Source organism: Heterodontus francisci, chromosome 11 (assembly GCF_036365525.1).
Source record: "Heterodontus francisci isolate sHetFra1 chromosome 11, sHetFra1.hap1, whole genome shotgun sequence".
Classification (NCBI taxonomy): domain Eukaryota; kingdom Metazoa; phylum Chordata; class Chondrichthyes; order Heterodontiformes; family Heterodontidae; genus Heterodontus; species Heterodontus francisci.
Genome location: NC_090381.1, coordinates 43,195,303 through 43,218,349, shown reverse-complemented (window position 1 = coordinate 43,218,349; position 23,047 = coordinate 43,195,303). Strand labels below are relative to the sequence as shown.

The following is a 23,047-nucleotide window of genomic DNA, read 5'->3' as shown; positions in this document are numbered from 1 at the left end:
CCTTAATCTTGCCCAAACTTATTTACTCCATTCTTCCAGGGTTTCCACAGCTCATCCACTGAAATTACAGCAGATGAGCAGGAGAACCCCTTTGGAAATTGACCCCTGACATTTTTAAACTGTCTGCATACAGTGGTTCCATTGTTGACAGTAATCTAACTGTCTTCTCAGAAAAATTGGACAAATTTAGAACCAAGGCGATTGTATCTTAACATGTTTTACTTCAAAATGGTCAAAGTATATCGTGCTGAATGGCTGGATACAGTCACAGTGTAGGGAATCACACAGTTACATAACTGCTCAAGTACTTTGTTATTTTATTCATGGATAGCTGCTTCTTCAAAAGCACTGAAATAAACTAAATGTCTTAAATGTTCAGTCAGAGCATAAGAACATAAGCCAAGGACAAGAAAAGTCCATTTAGCTTATCAGGGGAGTTGGTGGTGTAGTGGTATTGTCACTGGACTAATAACCTAGAGGCTGAGGTATTGCTCTGGAGATGTCGGTTCAAATCCCACCACAACAGAAAGTGGAATTTAAATTCAATTAAATCTGAAATTTAACAGTAGTCTAATGATGGCCATGAAACCATTGTCAATTGTTGTAAAAACCCATCTGGTTCACTAATGTCCTTTAGGGAAGGAAATCTGCTGTCCTTACCTGGTCTAAACTGCATGTGACTCCAGATCCACAGCAATGTGGTTGACTCTTACATGCACTTGAAATGGCCTAGCAAGCCACTCAGTTCAAGGGCAATTAGGGATGGGCAATAAATGCTGGCCTGGCCTGAGAAGCCCACATCCCATCAATGAATTTTTAAAAAGCATTCATTTTTATAGTAGCTAACTTTTCCAGACTATTCTTAGGCCTTTACTGACACATTATTCCAATATTGTAACAACTTTGCAATGAGGAAATTCTTCCCAATATCTAATTGAAATTAGATAAGGTCCAATTAGCTTGACTTGCTTTGATGTAATATTCTAGTTTTACTTTCCAATGGAACAATAGTTACTCCACTTCAAATCTAGTTCATTGTGTGAAAGAAAGAATTTTCATCTGCTGCTCGAATTATTTGATCAATTTGTATCATCATTGTAAGATGAAAAGAATGTAAGTACACTAATCTCAGAAAAGCAATCACCAGGTAAAACCAATAGTGTCTATTGGTTTAATGAAACCTGCAGCAATCTGGATAGATATCGATTTTTGTTTCAGTGTTGGTTTTATGCTTACTCTGTTAATTGTTCTTGGGATGTGGACAACACTAGTAAAGCAGTATTTATTGCTCACCCCCTGGACTGATGAAGGCATTAAAAGTCAACTGTGTAATGCGGAACTGAAGTCACATGTTTTTACTAGTTTTCTACCTTAGCATCTATCTTGTTAGCCTATCTTCTTCTCTTACTCAGTTTGATCCTCTTGTATTTGATATATATTCTTGTGCTGATCTCAGTAGAGATTATCAGCTTTGGAGTATTGAGCACTCTTCAATATTTGGCAGCCAGTCTCCAAATCCACCATTTCATGCTAGCTTTTTATTGGAGAAACCTGCGATATAAGGGAATCCCCATTCTCTGGGATGACTGGAAATGTCACATTTACACAAGTGGATATTTTAAGTTATTCTCTCAAAGCTAGAAGTATATTCTCTTGAATTCTCTAGATCCAACGAAATAATATTCAAATAGTATAGGCAAATGAGTTCAAGTCATATTTCTGCATTGTTCAAATATGGCAGTTGAGATATATCTTGCAAAAGCTAAATTCGCTGCATAAATTTGATTCTAATTTTTAAGGCTAGAGTCATGGAAGTTCTTTCTCAGCCTAAAAGAAAGAAAAAGGAATAACTTGTATTTATATAGTGCTTTTCACAACCTCGGGACATCCCAAAGCACTTTGCAGCCAATTAAATACTTTATTTTTAGTCACAGCTGTAACGTATAAACATCAAAGGTAATGTTCAGATCAGAAGGAATACACAGGAAAGCTACTCTATTTCCAGTGTTACGACTGAGGCGGGAGGATTGCACTGTCTTTTCTAGTTCCACTTCTCCACAGGTCACAACATATTTTTTTTTAAATGTTTACCAGTTACCGATGTGGTCAACCATATACTCCACTCTTTACCCCGGAAAATACACCAACCAGGCTTCTTTATAAACAACAAAATTATCAGTTTATTATAAAAGGAGACTTAACCAGTAACAAAGTAAAGCAAATCATTAACACACAGATTGAAATGTGAAAGTTCCCTTTTTAAATTCCCCACACACAAACTCACACACACACACTGAAAAAAATACAGAACTTCTATCTGCAGAGGTCTATTACAAAAAAAAAGACAAAAAAGAATACTTTGGCCAAATACTTGCTAATTCTTGAAGGAAAAAAAGATATAGAAAGATGTCAGTTGTCCTTTCTTGGTATGACTTCCCAATTACTGGCCAATTACCGCCCCATCAGTCTACTCTCAATCATCAGTAAAGTGACGGAAGGTGTTGTCCATTGACCAGAAACTGAACTGGAGAAGCCATATAAATACCGTGGCTACAAGAGCAGATCAGAGGTTAGGAATCCTGCTGTGAGTAAGTCACCTCCTGACTCCCCAAAGCCTGTTCACCATCGACAAGGCACGAGTCAGGAGTGTGATGGATTACGCTCCACTTGCCAGGATGGATGCAGCTCCAACAACACTCAAGAAGTTCAACGCCATCCAGGACAAAGCAGCCCACTTGATTAGCACCCCATTCACAAACATTCACTCCCTCTACCACTGATGCACAATGTCAGCAGTGTGTACCATCTACAAGATGTACTGCAGCAACGCACCAAAACTCCTTAGATAGCACCTTCCAAACTCGTGACCACCACCACATAGAAGGACAAGGGCAGCAGATACATGGGAACATTACCACCTGCAAGTTCCCCTCCAAGCCACACACCATCCTGACTTGGAGCTATTCCTTCACTGTCACTGGGTCAAAATCCTAGAAGTCCCTTCCTAACAGCATTATGGGTGTACCTACCCCACATGGACTGCAGCAGTTCAAGAAGGAAGCTCACCACTACCTTTGCAAGGGCAATTAGGGATGGGAAATAAATGTTGTCCTATCCAGCAACACCCACATACCATGAACAAATTTTTAAAAATGCATAGACGGCTGTCACTGAGATCTTTCTAGAGCAGTTCTTTACAGGCAACGTTGAGGATCAGTTTGGCAGTCTTTCCAGGAGAAATGCAGCATCAGGGGTTTCTGGCAGGTCTTTCAAAAGAAATGCAGCATTAGTTGCTGTGTTTCCTACACTTGATTCTCAGGAATTTCTCAAAGAGATGGAAGAGGGTGAGCTGATGGTGGCTGCTCTCTTGGCTGGTTTTCTCCAACTGTTTTCAAAACAGTTCACACTCCAACACACTGACCAAAATGCAAACAAAAACAATGCCTCAAGAGTCAAGCCTCCTGACCCCTATAAATCATGACCTGTCACTTCTCTGTAAACATCTTCCCCAGGTCACCAAAGTTTCTGTTGTTTATTGCTTAAAGAACATGACTTCCAGCAAGGCTGTTTTTAAACAACATCTCAGTGTCCTTTCAATGAACTGTCAACAACAAAGCAAAGTCCAGCTTCTATGAAATTTTCAGCCTTCCAATGAATCCATCTGCACAATTTAGATATAAGCCTTCAAAAACATATACTGAACAAAAAATATAGAAGCACTTTCATAACACCAGGCATAAAATATAGGTCATTTTGCTGTTCAAGTGATGTTATAGTGTAGAGGCAAGGGGGGTACAGTTTAATCTATGGGTACAATCAACTCTCCAAGTGCAAATTGCACCCAAAATTGTGATAGTTTTAAGAAGTGTATCACCAAATGCATAGTCTGCCATGAACCAATGCAACAGGGCAGCATTACAAAATGTGATTTTATTCAAAATCTTTCTTTAAAAATGATTCCCTGATATATTGAAGAATGGTAACACAATTTGATTAGTCCATCTGAATTATGCCTCGAGCACCACTTGTGAGTAATCTGACTTTAAATAACTGAAAAGGACTTTAAAAAGCTATAGAGAACCATTTGCTAGTTATATTGATGTATAGCAGTAAGTTTCTTAGGAAATTTAAAAAAATGATAGATTTTAAAATGTGCCTATTTGTTTCATTGTGCCTAAATAAACCTTAATTTGAAGAGTATCCTTGAAGGTCTGCAAATGGGCACAATTTGTAGAAACTTGCAATTGTCAGACTCATGCAAGGAACGGTGAGAAATTGTGAACTGATGAACTAAACTCCAAAAAATGGACACCCTTTTGCTGCAGGCAAGATGGAGCAAGAGGTCAGGTGGCCTCTCCTGTACTGAAAATATACATAGTGACAGTTGGAGACTAAACTCATCGTCACGACTGGACTAGTCCTGGGGAAGGCACATTAAAATGCTAAACAGTGCATTCAATGCTAGCTTCTGTCTTCAAGAATTGGGTTGACAAAGGCCTTCGCAGACAGTGAGACTCTGGATTCAAAACCAAGATAATAGTAAGGACATGACACCATTTTGCCAAGGTAAGCCACATTTAAACCCCACTGTGTAACAAGGGCCATACGTTCAGAAGCATTGTATGAACATACCAGAGGAGAGCAACTAATGGTCACCTGACTAAAACCAAGCCTGATAAGTTTTTTTCTGAAAAAAGATAGAAAGCCAACCAGTCAGGAAGCTGAGAAATCCATTCCAGCCAAGAAGAAGACCCTGCCTGTAATATATTAAACCACAGAGGCACAGACAGCTAGGTGACTCTGAAAACTCCCCACCTGAGAAATTGTAACAGGACTCTTACCACCACCTTTGACTGAGTCCTAATCAGAGGCATCTGCAATACTTCAGTGGGCCAAGAAAATGAACACCAGGCCTTCACCGCTGTTAAAAATTCCTCCTGGAAAACCAAGAAGATTTCAAAGTGAACTCTTTTTACAGCAATCAAACTTAAATGCATGTTGTCCTCTAATCTCTATCTCTTCATGTGTGTGTGCATGTGTGAGTGGGTGAGGTTGTGAATATTTTCAGATATTGTTTAATAAATGATTTATCTTTCTTTTAATCCTAAGAGAAAACCTGTCATTTGTTTATTTTCCTCTAAAACACTCAGGGACTAAAGTGATATTTTTACAAACACTGTACGGTCAGTTGAGAGGGGAAAAGTGGGAGTCATCCACACCATCTCCCCACTTTCTGTAACAGGTTGGGGGCTTGTGAGTCTGGGATTTTGAAACATGAAGATTGAATGAGTGATTTGGAAATGGGAGGAAAATTGTTTAAAAAAAATTAAATAAGCACTTTTTTTGTACTTTTCTCTATGGTGCAAAACACTGAAAGACATGGCTGCATTTGACACCAATACATTTGTAGAACAGGGAGAGTTATCATGGGATGCCTTAAATCTATTAAGTATTGAAGACTTAAAAGCTGTAGCTACCCAGTTGGGGGTTGTTTTCAGGCAGAAAGCAAGAAAACCTGAGATCCTTCAGAATCTAGTTCATCATTTTAAAATTGGCCAGAACCCAAAGAAACAGACATGGAACCTAAGTCTGAAAAAGTACCCCTAGCTAGACTTCAATTGTAAATGCAAAAATTGGAATTGGAGTTTCAAAAGGAAAAAGAGGAAAGAGAGATGCAAATGCTGAGGGATAGAGAGAAAAGGGAGAGAGAAATAGAGAGGGAAAGAGAAAGAAGAAAGACAAATGCAAAGAGAAAGGCAGCAGAACGAGAAATGCAAAGAGAGTTGAGACAGTTTGAGTTAGACAAGCTGAAGGAGCAAGGTGGGGATGTCACCAGCAATTCAAATATTGACCCAGTTCAGAGCAAAGCTTTGATGTTATGAGACATTCACAATTAGAGCTGATATTTAACGAGGAAGAGATTGAATCGTAATTCATCTCCTTTGAGAAAATTGCTATCAGGTTAACATGGCTAAAAGAATAAAAGCAAAATACTGCGGATGCTGGAAATCTGAAATAAAAACAAGAAATGCTGGAAATACTCAGCAGGTCTGACAGCATCTGTGGAGAGAGAAGCAGAATTAACGTTTCAGGTCAGTGACCTTTCTTCAGAACTAGCAGATATTAGAAATGTGGAAGGTTTTAAGCAAGTAAAGTGGGGGTGGGGCAAGAGATAACAAAGGAGAAGGTGTAGATAGGTCAAGGTCACAGAGAATAACAGACCAGAAGGTCATGGAGCAAAAGAATATTGGACCCTCCTTTTACAAGATGAGATAGTGGGGAGAGCTCATTTTAGCCTATTCCATGTTGTTGGAGGAAAGTTCTTTTGATTATGAAGAGACTAAAATGGCTATCTTAAATGCCTACGAGTTAGTCTCTGAGGCATATCGGCAAAAATTTAGAAATGCTAGGAAAAGACCTTCCCAAACCTTTATCGAATTTGAAAGAGTTAAACACATGGTTTTCGATTGCTGGATAACATCTCTCAAGTTAGACCCCTCATATGAGAATTTGCGAGAGGTGATTCTATTAGAAGAATTTAAAAATAGCATTCCCATTAATATAAAGAACCACATTGAGGGAAAAGGGTCACAAGAGTGAGGGAAGCTGCTATAATGGCAGATGACTATGAGCTCACACATAAATCCTTTTATTAACGAAAATCTTTCCATAGTAATCCCCAGAGGTCTGGAAAGGATAGAAAGTAGGATCATGACAGAAGATGGGGTGTTAATGAAAGGGAAAATAAGAGTGAGAACACATGGTCTCCACAAGTCAGTAAAGAAAGTACAGAGGGTAGGAATGTTTTCCACAAACCCTTGTGCTCCCATTGCGGTAAAGCAGGGCATGTGGAAGCCAACTGCTGGAAGTTTAAGGGGAAGCCAGTGGGTTTTTTCAGGGCTTACAAGGCCAGCCCAGGAAAGGGTGCCTTAGCAGGTAGCACGGCAAAATAGCCTGTGGCCCTAACCATGGTGATAGCCTGTCAAAGAATATCGCAATAGGTGTGGCTGAAACAGGAAAAATTCCTGAGGGCTAACAGGATTTTGTATTAAATGGAAAGGTATCCCCGCACCCCTCTAATGAGGCAAGCAAGGCAATTGTCCTGCTCAGAGATACAGGGGCCGCTCAATCCTTAATGCTGGATAAAGGCATAACCTTTCCACCAGAAAACTCACTAAAGGCAAAGATTCTTTTAAAAATCATTGAAGGAGGGTACATGTCCATACCCCTATATTGGGTCCACTTGTAGTATGATCTAGGCTGGGATTTTACTGAGCTCCTGGCATCGGGCTCCATGGCGGGGATGCCAGAAGATCAGTGGCTCACCACGGATCCCGACACTGGGTGTGCTGGGTCCGATCTTGCCAGCGGCAACGAGGCTCCATGACGGCTCCCCCCCAACCCCTGCCACTGGGCAACGGGACCCAGATTAACATATTTAAATTAATGCAATGAATACATTTAAATAAAATCAACAGTGATCTTACCTTTGGGCTGCGATCTTCTGAGCGGCGGCGGGCGCTCACACGCCTTCACTTTCCCATCCAGGGAAAGCAGGCGCCACCGTGATGGGGAAGGGGAGAGCTTATTTCCAGTGCAGTTGGGGGGGAACGGGCTTTAATGCAAATTACTAGGTAGGGGAGGTTGGGAAGGGGAGATCTCTGGACTTTGATTGGTTTGGGGCGGGCAGGGTTATGCAGGGAGAGGTCAAGTCTTGAAGTTAAATGTTTTGGGAGTGGAGAGGGCAAATGTTGAACTTAATTGGAATTGGGGAAGTAGGGGTGATAGATTTATCGGTGGTACTTTGGGGGGTAGCTCTTTAAAAATGTTAATGACCCAGCAGGGCTGGCTGCTCTTTAAAAATGGCATCAGTGCCAACACACAGGCAGCTGGTGCTATTGCCAGTGTTGGAGAGCCACCTCTTCCACGTGATTGGTGGGGGGTTGGGGCGGCCCAGCCGGCTCATTATCCTGGGCCGCCACAAGGAAGATTGCGGTGGCATGGCGGTGCATGGCCTACACATGCAAGCTGCCACTTTTTTCATCGATCCCAACGGTGGGAGAAGAAAATGTAGCCCCTGGTCTCTGGACCAGTTGCCGTAAGGATTGTTCCTAGTCTGCCTGTGACTGGAATAGATTTGCTGCTAGGCAATGATTTGTCTGGGGAGGGCTGGTAGCAGCCCCGGTAGTCTGTGACCAGCCAAATGAAGTCAAGGAGATGGAACAGATACAGGAGCAAGTCCCTGGAATATTCCCTGACTGTAGTAACCAGGTCCATGGCTAAGGAAGTTCCACCAGAGAGAGCTGAGCCAGTAATTCAACCAGATGACCCTGAGGTCTGGCTGGCTGAAACATTTCAGAGATATAGGGGAAAAGAAGGAGGTATGCAGTAAGTCCTCCCTGATTGAAGCCCAGCAAGTAGACCCTGAGTTAAGAACAATAGGGCATCCTGTCTTCTCTGAGGCAGAGGCAGAAAAATTGCCCGAATGCTATTTAAAAATGGGGTAGTAATGAGGAAATGGAGACTTCTGCAGTGACCTGCAGAGGAAGAGTGGACAGTGGTTCAACAAATTGTAGTTCCCAAAGTCTTGAGGATTGAAATTCCAATGGCTGGGTTCATGTGTATCCGAAAGACCCAGGCCCAGATCAGCTGGCACTTTTATTGGCCTCATCTCCATGAAGATGTGGTTATACTTTGCCATACCTGCCAGGTTGTTGAGAAACCACAACTTACAATCAAACCTGCTCCACTAATACCCATCCCTACTTTCAAAGAACCCTTCAGAGGAGTTCTGCTAGATTGGCTGGGACCTTTACCCAAAACTAGGACAGGTTTCCAGTAACTCCTAACAATCATGAATATGGCCACCCAATTCCCAGAAGCCATTCACTTGAGAAAAAATTACAGTCAAGGTCATGGTCGAGGGGCTGACACAGTGTTTCACCTGCTACAGACTGCCCAAAGAGATCCAAATAGATCAAAGATCTAATTTCATACATAGCCTCAGCATCAAACTGCTAAGCTCTTCAGCATATCACCCAAAATCATAAGGGGCTCTGGAAAGATACCACCAAACCCTAAAAACCATGATCAGAGCCTATTGCTGGAGTACCCCCACAACTGGGATAAAGGGTTAGCTTTCCTGCTGTTCACCACCAGAGATTCACCAAGTGAATCAACAGGCTTCAGTCTGTTTGAATTGATCTATGGGCATGAAGTATGAGGCACCCTTAAACTGATTAAGGGAAAATTCCCAGATCAAAGGGAGGAAACTCATTAGGAAATTACATTGCAGCTTTTCGCGAGCGACTTTGTAAAGCCTGTGCAATAGCGAAAGAGCACCTTAAAGCCTTTCAGAAAAGCATGAAAAGGCAGGCAGGTAAAAAGGCTGAAGCACGAGGATTTAAAGCAGGGGACCAGGTCCTGGTACTATTACCGTTACAGGGTGAACCCCCTGAAAGCGAGCTTTAGTGGCCCATACAGAGTGGAGACAAAGGCCACTGAAGTAAATTACCTGATTCATGCCTAGAACAGAGCAAGAAGCAAAGACTGTGCCACATAAATATGTTGAAAAAATACCACAATCGGAAACCAGACAAACCAGGGAGTGTATGTCAGGCAGTGGGAACAGTAGTGAAGACAACCTAGGGGAAGAAGGGAATCCACAAAATTCTCAAATTGAACCCCCACAGAAATCTTAGGGAAATTAGATACAACATTTAACTATTTGTCTGACAAACAGAAAAATGACCTAGCAAGGGTGGCACAGTGGCACAGTGGTTAGCACCGCAGCCTCACAGCTCCAGGGACCCGGGTTCAATTCTGGGTACTGCCTGTGCGGAGTTTGGTTTCCTCCTGCTGCCAAAGACTTGCAAGTGATAAATAAATTGGGCATTGTAAATTGCCCCTAGTATAGGTAGGTGGTAGGGAATATAGGATTACTGTAGGGTTAGTATAAATAGGTGGTTGTTGGTTGGCACAGACTCAGTGGGCTGAAGGGCCTGTTTCAGTGCTGTATCTCTAAATGAAATAAATAAATAAACACAGCTAAGAGAATTTGAGGAAGTTTGTAGGAACAGACTGGGTTGTACCTTTTTAACCATTCATAATGGAGATGTTGCAGAGACCCCACCAATAAAACAACACCCATATAGACTGAGCCCTGATAAATTGGCTCAAGTCCATGAAGAAATTCAATACATGCTGGATAATCTAATTGAACCAGTCAAAGCAGCTGGAGTTCACCCATCGTATTAGTACCCAATCTGATGGATTAAAAAGTTAATCCAGTAACAAAAAGTTAATGCAGTAACACAAACAGACTCATACCCAATTGCCCGCATTGAAGACTGCATTGAACAAGTAGGTAACCTTTTTTTTATTCATTCATGGGATGTGGGCGTCACTGGCCAGGCCAGCATTTATTGCCCATCCCTAATTGCCCTTGAGAAGGTGGTGGTGAGCTGCCTTCTTGAACCGCTGCAGTCCATGCTACATTGCTACTCTACCATACTACTCTGCCTACATTAGCAAAATTGATTTATTAAAAGGATACTGACAAGTTCACATGACCACCCAAGGCAAACAAATCTCAGCTTTTGTAATACGCAATGGCTTATTCCAGTATAAAGTCATGCCATTCGGTTTAGAAAACACCCCAGCAACATTTCATAGATTGATGAACCAGGTGCTGGCTGGTTTAAACAACTGTGTCATCTACCTGGATGACCTGTTGGTCTGTAGAGACACCTGGAAATACCACCTGAAGCATTTATGAGCACTGTTTAAGGGTCTAGCTAAAAGTGAGTTCGCCAAGGCCAAAGTGACCTATTTAGGTCACATTGTAGATCACAGTCTGGTGTTGCCAAGGGCAGCAAGAGTTCAAGCCCTGATAAATTTCCCCATTCCCAAGACCAAGGGAGAGATAATGTGATTCCTTGTGTTATGATCAGGTGTCTAGGGGTCCCTCTCAACCTTGACCTGATCTTACTGTAATAGGATTTGATTTTTAACACAACATGTTTTGAGCTTCCCCTTGGTGAATCCTTGTTCACTGCTTTCTAATTATAAGGCAAAGAAATGAGCACAATCTGGCTTTCTTAGGTTTAAAGAAGAAAAGTGAAATTTATTAAACTTAAACTAAAAGCTCAAATCCGTTTAATGCCTACGGATACGCGCCATGCCCCACGCTAGCATGCATACGTGATTATGCACATGCAAATAGAGACAGAAAAGAGAAGAAAAATAGTGGAAAGGTTTGAGGCAATATCTGAAGGGTTGTTACAGTTCTTCAAGCTCACGATAGAGTACTTTTGTAGGTTGATCTTGCTTTTCGTTGGACCCAGTATTCTTCTTAAACCTTGTTCACTGTAGGAGATTTTTCTCTCTTGGTGTTAATATGTCTTCAGTGGTTTTCAGTTCTGTGAGAAAGAGATGGGAGCAGGCAGAAGAGAGGTCTTCTCAGCCCAGGAGCAAACAGCTTTCTGCCAGTTCAAAACTCTGTGACAAGTTCAAATTCAAAAAACTCAGGTGGCCCAGCAGGTTAGTCATGTGACTAGCTGTTGTGACCATGTCCGTTTGTGTATTCGGCCATCTTAGCAGTCAACCTGGAATGCTAGCTGCTCCGCCTTCACTGTCTGGTAATCAAAAGTCCATTGTGGATTGAATGTGTAAGGGAATGGTATTTTTTCCCCTTTTAAGCCCTGTCTGTAAATATGCAAATGTCTTTCCAGTCAAGGGTCCGGTGTTTTTTTAAAAAAAACAAGTTCTTTCTTTACTCCAGTAACAGTTTAAAATCAATGTTCATGTGGCAAAATTAATATGCCTCATTCTTGGCAGGTGGGGCCCTGCATGACACTGGGGATGTGTGGTTTCTACAAAAAAATTGTTCCCAACTTCAGTACCTGAGCTGCACCCTTAACTGACCTATGTTATGACTGAGGCGGGAGAAGTGCACTATTTATTCTAGTTCCACTTCTCCGCAGGTCATAACATATATTTAATTTTTTTTTCCCATTTACCGATACGGTCAATCATAGACTCTATTTTTATCCCAGAATAAAACACACCAACCAGGTTTCTTTAATAAACAACAAAATTATCAGTTTATTATAAAACAAGTCTTTACCAGGAATGAAGTAAAGCATAAACACACAGATTGAAATACTAAAGTTCCCTTTTTACCTTAGCCCCTCACACACACACACACACAATTAACCGGAAGAACAAAGGGATTTGCGTTTTAGAACTCTATTACAGGAAAAACAGACAAAAAAAACTTGGGTTAAATACTTGTTAATTCTTGAAGAAGAAAGCAAAGATAAGGGAAGATGTCCTTTGTTTTGGTTTGGCATCTGTGATGGAAACCACACCTGCCAAAATAAGACATATTAATTTCATCATATGGAACGCTTTTTTTGAACTATTACTGGACTTGAAATAACTTGTTTAAAAGACCACAACAGTGGCTGAAAACATGGCTGCACATTTGCATTCTAAAAGACAGTTACATGAAGAAGACAATGGGAGTATTGCCTGATTCAATTAGCCAGATGGATTTTTGCTAATAGTGATGATCACGAGATATTGAGAGTCATTGAGCCAGCATTCCAAACCCCACTGAGAGTGTCTGATCAGCTTGAAGGAATCCACAAATCATGCAGCCAAGGCTGCTCTAAACAAGGAGCTAGTCACATGACTAACCTGCTGGCCAACCTGGAGTTAATTGAATTGTGCTCACAGAACAGTTTTGGGAAGAGACTGCAAGTGAACTTCAAGAAGAGAATACCTCTCTCTCTCTCTCTCTCTCTCTCACACAAAGTTCCAGGGACCCACGGAAGTAAATCAAGCCTCAAGAAAGAAGACCAGAAAAACAAGTTTGAAAGTGTGCACTGGGCCCCAATGAGAACTGCAAGACTTAGCTTCAATCAAAGACTTTACATCCAATCCAAAGCCAGTAACTGAACTCCAGCTACTACTTCAAACCTTTCCCCTTCTTTCCCCTCCTCTGCCTTTAGCTGCATGTGTGTTTATCACGTATGCATACTAGTGTGGTCGTGTCACATATTTTTAGTAGTTTTAAGTAGTTTTAAGGTTAATAAACTTACAACTTTCTTGTTTAAATCTGAGAAAACCTGTCTGGTTGATTTCTTTGCAATCACAATTAGAGAGCAGTGAGCAACAACTCACTGAGGGGAAGCTAAAAATGGTGTTTTAAAAATTAAACCCTGTTATGGCCAAACCAGGAAAAGGCTGAGAAGGGAGCCCTAGACCCCTGCCTCACCTGATCGTAACATGTCCCAAATGCATATAAGTGGCTGTCACTGGGATATTCCTAGAACAGTTCTTTTCAGACGATGTGAAGATCAGTTTGGGTAGGCTTCCAGGAAATTTAGCAACAGAGGCTTCAGACACAGGCCTTACAGGAGGAATGCAGCCACAGTTTCAGTCAGCTTCTTGCACCTGCTTTTCAGTTCCTCTAGAGATGGAAAACTGGCAGGCTTTTTCCAAACTGTTGGAACAGACTGAATTGGGGTGGTTTGTTCTTCTTGGCAAGTTTTCTCCAGCTGTCTTTTTAAAACCATTGTGCATATCCCAACTTACTGTCCAAAGTGAAAGTATAAACAATATCACAAGAGACAAGCTTTCTGACCCCTATATATCTTGACCTGTCAGTTCTCTGCAAACATCTATCCCTAGGTCAAAAACAACCCCTGCTGGGTAATTATCTGCAAACAGGTGCCTTCCAGTAATAGTTTGTTTTCAAGCTCAGTCCAAAAGCCTTTTGGTGACCTCCCTTAGAGAAAAAACAATGTTCCAGCATCTATGGAAACTTTTCAGTTTTGAAACACAAATCTTCAAAATGTACCAAAAAAATGGAAGCACTCGTAACACCAATGAAAGAAAGGTGCTAAGAAAGTTTGGTTAGAACAGTGCCAGATGGCTTTTGAAAAGTTGACAGCAATTTTAACAAACTAACTTGTATTGGTAGCCCCAAATTTTAACACACCCTTTAAGGTGATTATCGACGCAGGCAATGTAGGAGCAGGAGCGGTCTTACTCCAAGAAGATGACTCAGGCCTCGAGAGGCCAATGGGTTATTTTTCAAAGAATAAAGAAACACCGATGTAAATATCCCACCATGGGAAAGGAAGCATTGGGGTTTCTCTCTTCAACATTTCGAAGTTTATGTTAATAACAGACACAGGGAAATCCTGATACAGACTGATGACAACCCACTAGCCTTCTTAGAGAAATTCAAAGTTAACAATGCTAGGCTGTTCAGATGGAACTTACTCCTGCAGCCGTTTAACTTGAAAATCATACACACAGCTGGGGAAAACAATATCATTACATACGAATATACGAATTATGAGCAGAAGTAGGCCATTTGGCCTCTATAGCCTGCTCCACCATTCAATAAGATCATGGCTGATCTGTTTGTATCTCAAATTCACATTCCCATCTACCCCTGATAACCTTTGATTCCCTTGCCTAACAAGAATCTATCTACCCCCACCTTAAAGTTATTCAATGACCCTGCCTTCACCACCTTCTGAGGCAGAGTCGCACAACCCTCTGAGAGAAAAAAATTCTCCTCATCTCTTTCTAAAAGGGCAATCCCTAATTTTAAAACACTGCCCCTTAGTTCTGGACTCCCCCACAAGAGGAAACATCCTTTCCACATCCACCTTGTCAAGACTGTTCAGGATCTTATATACTTCAATCAAGTCTCCCCTCACTCTTCTCAACTCCAGTGAAAATAAGCCCAGTCTGTCCAACCGTTCCTCATAAGACAACCTGCTCATTCCAGGTATCAATCTAGTAAGCCTCCTCTGAACCGCCTCCAACGCATTCACATCCTTCTTTAAATAAGGAGACCAAAACTGCACACAGTATTTGAGATGTAGTCTCACCAATGCCCTGTATAACTGGCATAACATCCTTACTTTTATTTTCAATTCCTCTCATAATAAAGGATAGCATTCCATTAGCCTTCTTTATTACTTTCTGTACCTGCATACTAACTTTTTGTGACTCATGCACTGGAACATCTAGATCACTCTGCACCTTGGGGTTCTAAGTTGGTTCTGCATTTAATTAATACTCTGCTTTTTTATTCTTCTTGCCAAAGTGAACAACTTCACATTTTCCCACATTAAACTCCATCTGTCAGATTTTTGCACACTCACTCAACCTATCTATATCCGTCTGCAAGCTCCTTATGTCCTCTTCACAACATACTACCTATCTTTGTGTCATCTGCAAATTTAGCTATCATGCCATTGCTCCCCTCATCTAAGTCATTGATATAAATTGTAAAAAGTTGAAAGCCCAGCCCAGACCCCTGCGGGACTCCACTCGTCACATCCTGCCAATCAGAAAAGGACCCATTTATGCATACTCTCTGTTTTCTGCCAGCCAGCCAATCTTCTATCCATGCTAATATGTTACCCACTACACCATGAGTTCCTATTTTGCACAATAACCTTTTTATGTGGCACCTTGTCAAATGCCTTCTGGAAATCCAAGTACAGTACATAAACGGGCTCCCCTTTATCCATGGCACATGTTACTCCTTCAAAGAACTCCAATAAATTGGTTAAACATGAGCTCCCTTTCACAAAGCCATGCTGACTATTCCTGATTACCTTGAGATTTTCTAAGTGCCCAACTATAGCCTTCTTAATGATCGATTCTTAACACCTCCCCCACGGCAGACGTCAAGCTAACTGACCTATAGTTACCCGTTTTCTGCCTCCCCACCTTCTTAAATAGAGGGGTTATATTTGATATTTTCCAGTCTGATGGACACTTTCCAGAATCTAGTGAATTTTGAAAAACTAAAACCAATGCATCTACTACCTCATTAGCCACCTCTCTTAAGACCCTAGGATGAAGCCTATCAGGACCCAGGGACTTGTCAGCTCGAAGCTCCATCAGTTTAGTCAGTACCACTTCCCTGGTGATTGTAATTTCAGCACGTTTCTCTCTTTCTTCCACCTCCTGATTTACAGCTATTACTGGAATGTTTTTGTGTCCTCTATAGTAAAGACAGAAGCAAAATATTTGTTCATTGCATCCGCCATTTCCTTATTATCTACTATTATCTCCCCATTCTCACTCTCCAGAGGACCAACCACTTTACTTATTCTTTTCCTTTTTAAATACCTGTAGAAACTCTTGCTATCCGTTTTTTACATTTCTAGCTAGCTTCCTCTCATATTCTAATTTCTTTCTCCTGATTAACCTTTTCCTTAACTTTGATGCTTTCTTTAACTTTTTTAGTTAACCATGGATGGTGGGTCCTTTACTTAGAATTTTTCTTTATAGTAGTAATATACTTATCCTGAGTATTATAAAATATCCCCTTGAATGTCTGCCACTGCTTTTCTATTGATCTATCTCCTAGCCCAGTAACCCAGTTCACTTCAGCTAGCTCAGCTTTCATGCCCACATAGTTGCCCTTATTTAAGTTTCAAAATACTAGTCTTAAACTCACTCTTCTCTCTTTCAAATGGGATGTAAAATTCAATCATATTGTGGTGGCTGCTACCGAGAGCTGCCTTTACTCTGAGGTCATTAATTAATCCTTTCACATTACACAATACCAAGTCTAATATAAATTGCTCTCTGGTTGGTTCCAGAATGTGCTGCTCTAAGAAACTATCTCAAAAGCATTCTATGAACTCCTCATTCAGGCTACTTTTGCCAATCTGATATTTTCAGTTTATATGTAGATTAAAATCACCCATAATTACTACATCATTGCAGACACATTGTCCAGAACTTAAATACTGTGCCACCAGGAAACTGTGCAAGACTAATGACAGTAAACCTGAGGAATGCATGTGATGAATGCGTGTAGATATGTGCCATCATGTGGTCTTTCCTTTATTTCTAAAAAACAAAAAAATGAAATGCCAAGGAATTTACTTTTTTTCTTTTTTATGGGGAGGTGTCACACTCACGCAAGGAACAGTTATGAACTAAAGTGAACTGGAACAATCATAAACTAAACTCCAAAAAATGGACACACATTTACTGCAGACAAGATTGTGTAAGAGGTCAGGTGACCTCTCCTGTACTGCAAAATATACAGAGTGACAGTTGGAGACTAAACCATCTGAACTAATGCTGGGGAAGGCACATTAAAATGCTAAACAGGTCTGGCAGCATCTGTGAAGAGAAAAACAGAGTTAACATTTCATAATCATAACATTGTTAATGCTCAGAACCAATATCTATTAGTATAACAACCGAATACAGCTTACACATTTGGGATCTCTGTTCACAGTTATGACATTAACTTCAGTTCTGAAGAAAAATGGCATTATTGCAAATAACCTTTAAAAAGTAGTTTTCACAAGTTTTAGAATAGGTATATAGTGTTTTTAATTTATTAACATGTGGTGGATTTTCACTGGTACATTTGCGTAACGTTGGCGTTGCAGATCGACTGCCCATTATAGAAACAGCCTGATTTTTATTTCCGTTGAACTCAATGGAAATGAATATCAGGCAGTTTATTTAATGGGTGGTTAATCTGCAATGTCAGCTTACACTAAAGTGACAAACTTGAAATCTACCACACTGTTTTTAATGCTTAGTTGTGGCTTTTTTTACATTCTGTTTTATGTTCAAATGCTTAAACAAAATATGTATTGAGGAGGGGGAGTTTTTTTTACAATGATGATGGTCTGTAGGCAAATTGACTCTTTGGGCATCTTGTGTAGTTGTTTTAAAGCTTTTAAAGTTGCTGTACAAATCATTCTGGCTTATAAATGGGTTAAATTTCCATAGTAGTGGGACTGGCAGCCACCATTGTAGTATCATTCAAGATATTATAAATGGAACACAAAGATTTGTGTGAGTGCTCTGCAATAGTTGGATGCACTAATGAATTCATATTTACACAGAGTTTGAGCTTTGTTTGCCTATAGTAACAGAAATATTACAGAGTGCAGGGCCGCTTCAAGATTGAAAGAAAGGTATTCATTTGATTAAATATGTACGAGCCACAGATTTCAGATTCCTTGCATGATTGCTTTGCCCATGGATATGTGGTTATGGAGCAACTTGACTTCTGAACACAGAAACGATGCAACTGAAAATAAACTTTAAAAATAGCTATTTTCTTAGAAGTAATTGAACTGATGCTTCACTGCATTGACCCACTGCTGGAAGGTGGAAGGAAATATGAAGCCATTGGAACTGGACAGCAGCATCTGCAAGCAATAGGTGAAGCTAACCGTATCAGCATGATTACCAGGTCAAAAGATCAAGCAAGCTGTGTGATAAGTGTGGTTTGTCGTACTCATCACAAAACTCTCCTGCATTTTAAGACCTGTGCAAGGCATAAGGATACTGGGCCCACCTATGCAAGAAGTCTGGCTCCAAAGCCGCAGCCAGAAGTCACAGAAGGACACAAGCAAACAGAAGACAGGTGCAGCAACAGGGCAACAGCAGCAAGGAGAACTCCAGAGACCTGCGTAAACGCAAGCTGATACATGAAGTACACAGTGAAACAGACCTGAGACAAGACCCAGAAAGAAGCAATTCTCAGCCAAAAGACGATCAGATGTTTCACATTGTGAACCTGACACATCATGGTGATGAAGTCAAACAACTGAAAGCTTTTGCCACCATTAACATCATGTGCCCAAAGAAAGCTGTAAAACATACACTCAGGGTTAAGATTGACACTAGAGCTAGTGCAAATATCCTACCAGTCTGAACCCTGAAGGATATGTGCTGGTGTTGTTGAAAATCAATGATACAACTGACAAGTGCAAATTTATCTGCATACAATGGGTCATCCATCCCTTGCAGTGGCATACTAACAATGCAATGTAGCTATGGCAAGTCAGCATGGAAACCATAAATATTCTACCTGGTAGACACGAGCGGACCAGCAGTGGCAGGACTACCAGCATGCAAGGACCTCAACATGGTGACCATCCATGAGGTCACCAAGGTACCCATTATAGTAGAAGAGACCAAGGGTACCTGCATTGAGTCAGTCCACAACCTACAACAAATGTAACCAGACAGATTCGACGCCATAGGAGATTTCAAGCATGATGCCAGACTGCACCTTAGAGAGGATGCAATTCTGTCAATCTGAGGGGCCTAGATAGAATAGACAGGAAAGACCTGTTTCCCCTAGCGGAGAAGTCAATTATTAGGGGACACAGATTTAAGGTGATTGGTAGAAGGATTAGAGGGGACATGAAGAGAAACCGTTTCACCCAGAGGGTGGCAGGTGTCTGGAATTCACTGCTAGGAATGGTGGTGGATGCAGAAACCCTCAATTCTTTTAACAGGTACATGGACATGCACCTGAGGTGCTGTAACCTGCAAGGCTATGGATCAGGTGCTTGAAAGTGGGATTAGATTGGGAGGCCAGTTTTTTCGACTGGCATGGACATGACGGGCTGAATGGCCTCCTTCTGTGCTGTAATTTTTCTCTGGTTGTATGGTTCTAATCATCTCTCCCAGAAAGTGCAGCCTGCGCATACAAAAAAAGCTTAAGCGTGAGTTAGATGACATGCAATGCAATGGCATCATACGTCGTGCACATCATAACACGGATTGGTGCAGCTCAATTGCGTGCATACTGAAAAAGGATCGAGTCATCAGGGTATGTCTAGATCCGAAGCATCTAAACCTCTCCCTAAAGAGATACCGCCACAAGATTCCAACATGAGAGGAATTGAATCCCATGTTGACAGTAGCCAAATTCTTCTCCAAGTTGGATACTGAACATGGATAATTGGTCAGTACACCTAGCTAAGGAATCTCAAGATATCACGACCTTCAGGACACCATTTGGAAGATATTGCTTCCAGAGACTTCCCTTCGACTTATCTGTCAGTCAAGATCTGTTTCAGCAGCATAGGGACAGAATTATAGAAAACATGCCTGGCTGCATATGTATTCCCAATGACATTGCGGTAATGGGCAAAACCAAAGAAGAAGATAATCGTAATGTTCATTCACTGATGGCAGTAGCTCCTCACGAAGGGCTCGTTTTTAACAGCAAGAAGTGCCAGGTGAATGTAAGTCAGATAAATTTCTTTGGCTCCATCTATTCCAGTTGCGGAATCCGTCCTGACCCAGGCAAAGAAGATCTCCAGAGATGTCTTGGATATTTCAACTACTTAGCACCATACATTCAAAATATTTCTGACAAAGCATCATTACTGAGATGGCAAGAGGATCATCAGCATATGTATGAGTCTCTCAAACAAGCATTGTCAGCAGAAACCTGAACCCAGCAGTACTACAGAAAGGGCTTGGAACATGCATCCTACAGGATGGCAAACCAATTGCATTCAGGTCCAAATGTTTATCCTCAGCACAGTCCAATTACTCAAACATAGAGCATGAAACACTTGCTCTGGTGTTTGGGATCAGAAGATTCCACACCTACCTGTTCAGTAAGCAGTTCATGATGGAAACTGACCACAAACCACTGGAGATGATCTGGCGCAAACCATTGACAAGCACAGCACCTCGACTACAGTGGCTCTTGGTGAAAGTACAGGGTACGACATTGATGTCCGCTACAAACCAGGCACCAAAATGGTCACCTCAGATTCACTGAGCTGATTGGCAAACCCGAGCATGAATGAAGACATTCCACTGGATCTACAAGCAGACAGCATGGACACCAAGGTGGAAAATGTGCTTAAAATCGACTTATTGCATTTTGGTCAGCACAAATGTGACCAACTACAATCAGAAACAGCTAATAACCCACAAATGAAGGCACTGTGGAGAGTCATCATAGAAGGATGGCCTGACATGATAAAAGAGGTGCCAGAAACCCTCAAATGCTTTTGGTCTTACAGAGATGAACTCGGTATCTCGAGAAGCAACACCTTCAAGGGAAAACAAGTGATTGTGCCCAAATCTCTACAACAGGACATCTTGTCACAACTTCACCAAGGTCATATGGGCATAGAGTGAAGAAGACAACTGGCACAAGACACTGTTTATTGGCCAGGGATCAACACTGCCATCGAAAGGTTAGCGAGGCTGTGCGAGGCATACCAGAGCCACCAGCCACAACAACGCAAAGAACCTCTACACCCTTACGAGATTCTGTCAGTCCCTTGGTCCAAAATCACCACTGATCTATTTACCGTAATGGAGATGACTATCTTAGTCACTGATTATTTCTCCAAATTTCCAATTGTCAGACTGGTAAAAGGCACTTCAAACGCAGTTGTCACAGACACATTGAGTGCCATATTCAGTCATGCTGGTGCACCTGAAGAAATCATTTCTGATAATGGACCACAGTATACGGGAAAACCTTTCAGGCATATGTGCACCAAATGGGGTGTAAGCATATGACATCCTCACCACATTACCCTAGATCGAATGGTCTTGTTGAGTGAATGGTTCGCACAGTCAAAGTACTTATCCTGAAGTGGAGGCCTGCTCAGGTCGGGAAAAAAGAACCCGACCCAAACCCAGCCGAACCACAGTGGACCCGAGCCCGACACAGCCTGGCCCGAGTTCCTCTGAATTTGTCCCAAGCCTGGCCCGACCCGAACCCACCCCGACTCGACCCGACCCCACCAACCATTTATTTACCTTCCTGACACTGAATCTGCAAGAAACTGAAGCGCATGTGTGATGATGTCATAGTGATGGCACTCGCTCAGTGTGCAGACTCAGTTTCATCCCAGACTCCCAGCTCAGGTAAGTTTTTTAATTTCAATACTTACCAGCAGAGCACTTACCTTGTGTGTCAGCCTAACCCGACCCGAGCCCAAAAGCCGTAACTGAAGATGGGCCCATTCCGACCCAAACCCGACACATGCCGTCGGGTCCCGTCGGGTTCGGGTCGGGTAACAGGCCTCTACCCTGAAGTGTAGGGGAACGAAACAAGATTTTTGTGTTTCCATGCTCAGAGCTACACTTATGGATTTGGGCTTACCGTCACCAGCAGGCATCATGTTTGGCAGACAAGCATGGACTATTCTGCCAAGCCATCATCTGTCAAAATTCTCCATGATGCAGAAGACACTGCTTGAAAAACAGGGGAGAATGAAGATGGTGCATGACTGTCATGCAGGAGCGGAACTACCTCAGATACACATAGGACAAAACGTCAGGGTCATACACCCCACAATGAGAACATGGTTACTCACAGAGGTATCCAAACTGTGCAGTGAGCCTCGGTCCTACGAGATTACAACATCTAGCGGAGCGGTGTTGAGAAAGAACCGAAGCCAACTAAGAGATGTGTGCAATACTCCAATTGCGCACAGTGGACTTGAAAGAATACACTCCAATGATGAGGGTGTCACAGAACAACAGGACAACAACCAACATATTGACAACATGCCTACAAACCCAAAACAGCCAAGGGTGAAATCCACATTCCCAGAAGGTTATACTATAACCAGATCTGGAAGAGTTGTCAAATTACCAAGATGATATATGGACTCTTCAGCTTCTATACTTATAAATTTTATTATCTGTATCCCGTATAACTAATTTTGATGTTATCTAATGTTATGTTTTTTTTAATTGTAGCATACAAGACTCATCTTTGTAAAGAAAGGGGATGTTGTATGATTTCCTTTAAGAGTGATGTCCCTTTAAGATCTTAGTATGCTAATGAACTAAATACCAGGACACAGTCATATGACTACAAGCCAGAGTCACTCTGCAACTGTAATACCCAGAGTACGGTTCGGTAAATAGTTAGCTCTGTACTGTATAATAGTTTAAATCTGTTTGAGATCTTCAGCAAACTGGACTCTATGCATCTTATTTATGTTGCACCAGACAACATAAAGAACTCATTACAACCAGGATTAGGAACCTGGGCTGATTTTCCAGTCCTTTCAGCAGTAATGCTAACTGTAACACTCATGCTGAGATCAGCTAAGATAGCAAAGACATAGAATTGAGCATTCTGTTCTGTAATAATCAGTTACTCATTCCCTTTACCAACTGAACCATCAGAGGACTTAAGGAGGTTTATATCCATATCTGTATACTTTAGTTACAACCATGTGCATGA

At 41.5% G+C, this 23,047-nt stretch overlaps 1 protein-coding gene across 2 annotated transcripts in view; it reads left to right on the top strand.

The window, feature by feature from the left end:
* LOC137375223 (opsin-3-like) overlaps positions 1 to 23,047 on the top strand; it is a 112,385-nt gene that overhangs the window by 50,234 nt on the left and 39,104 nt on the right. The window lies entirely within an intron of this gene.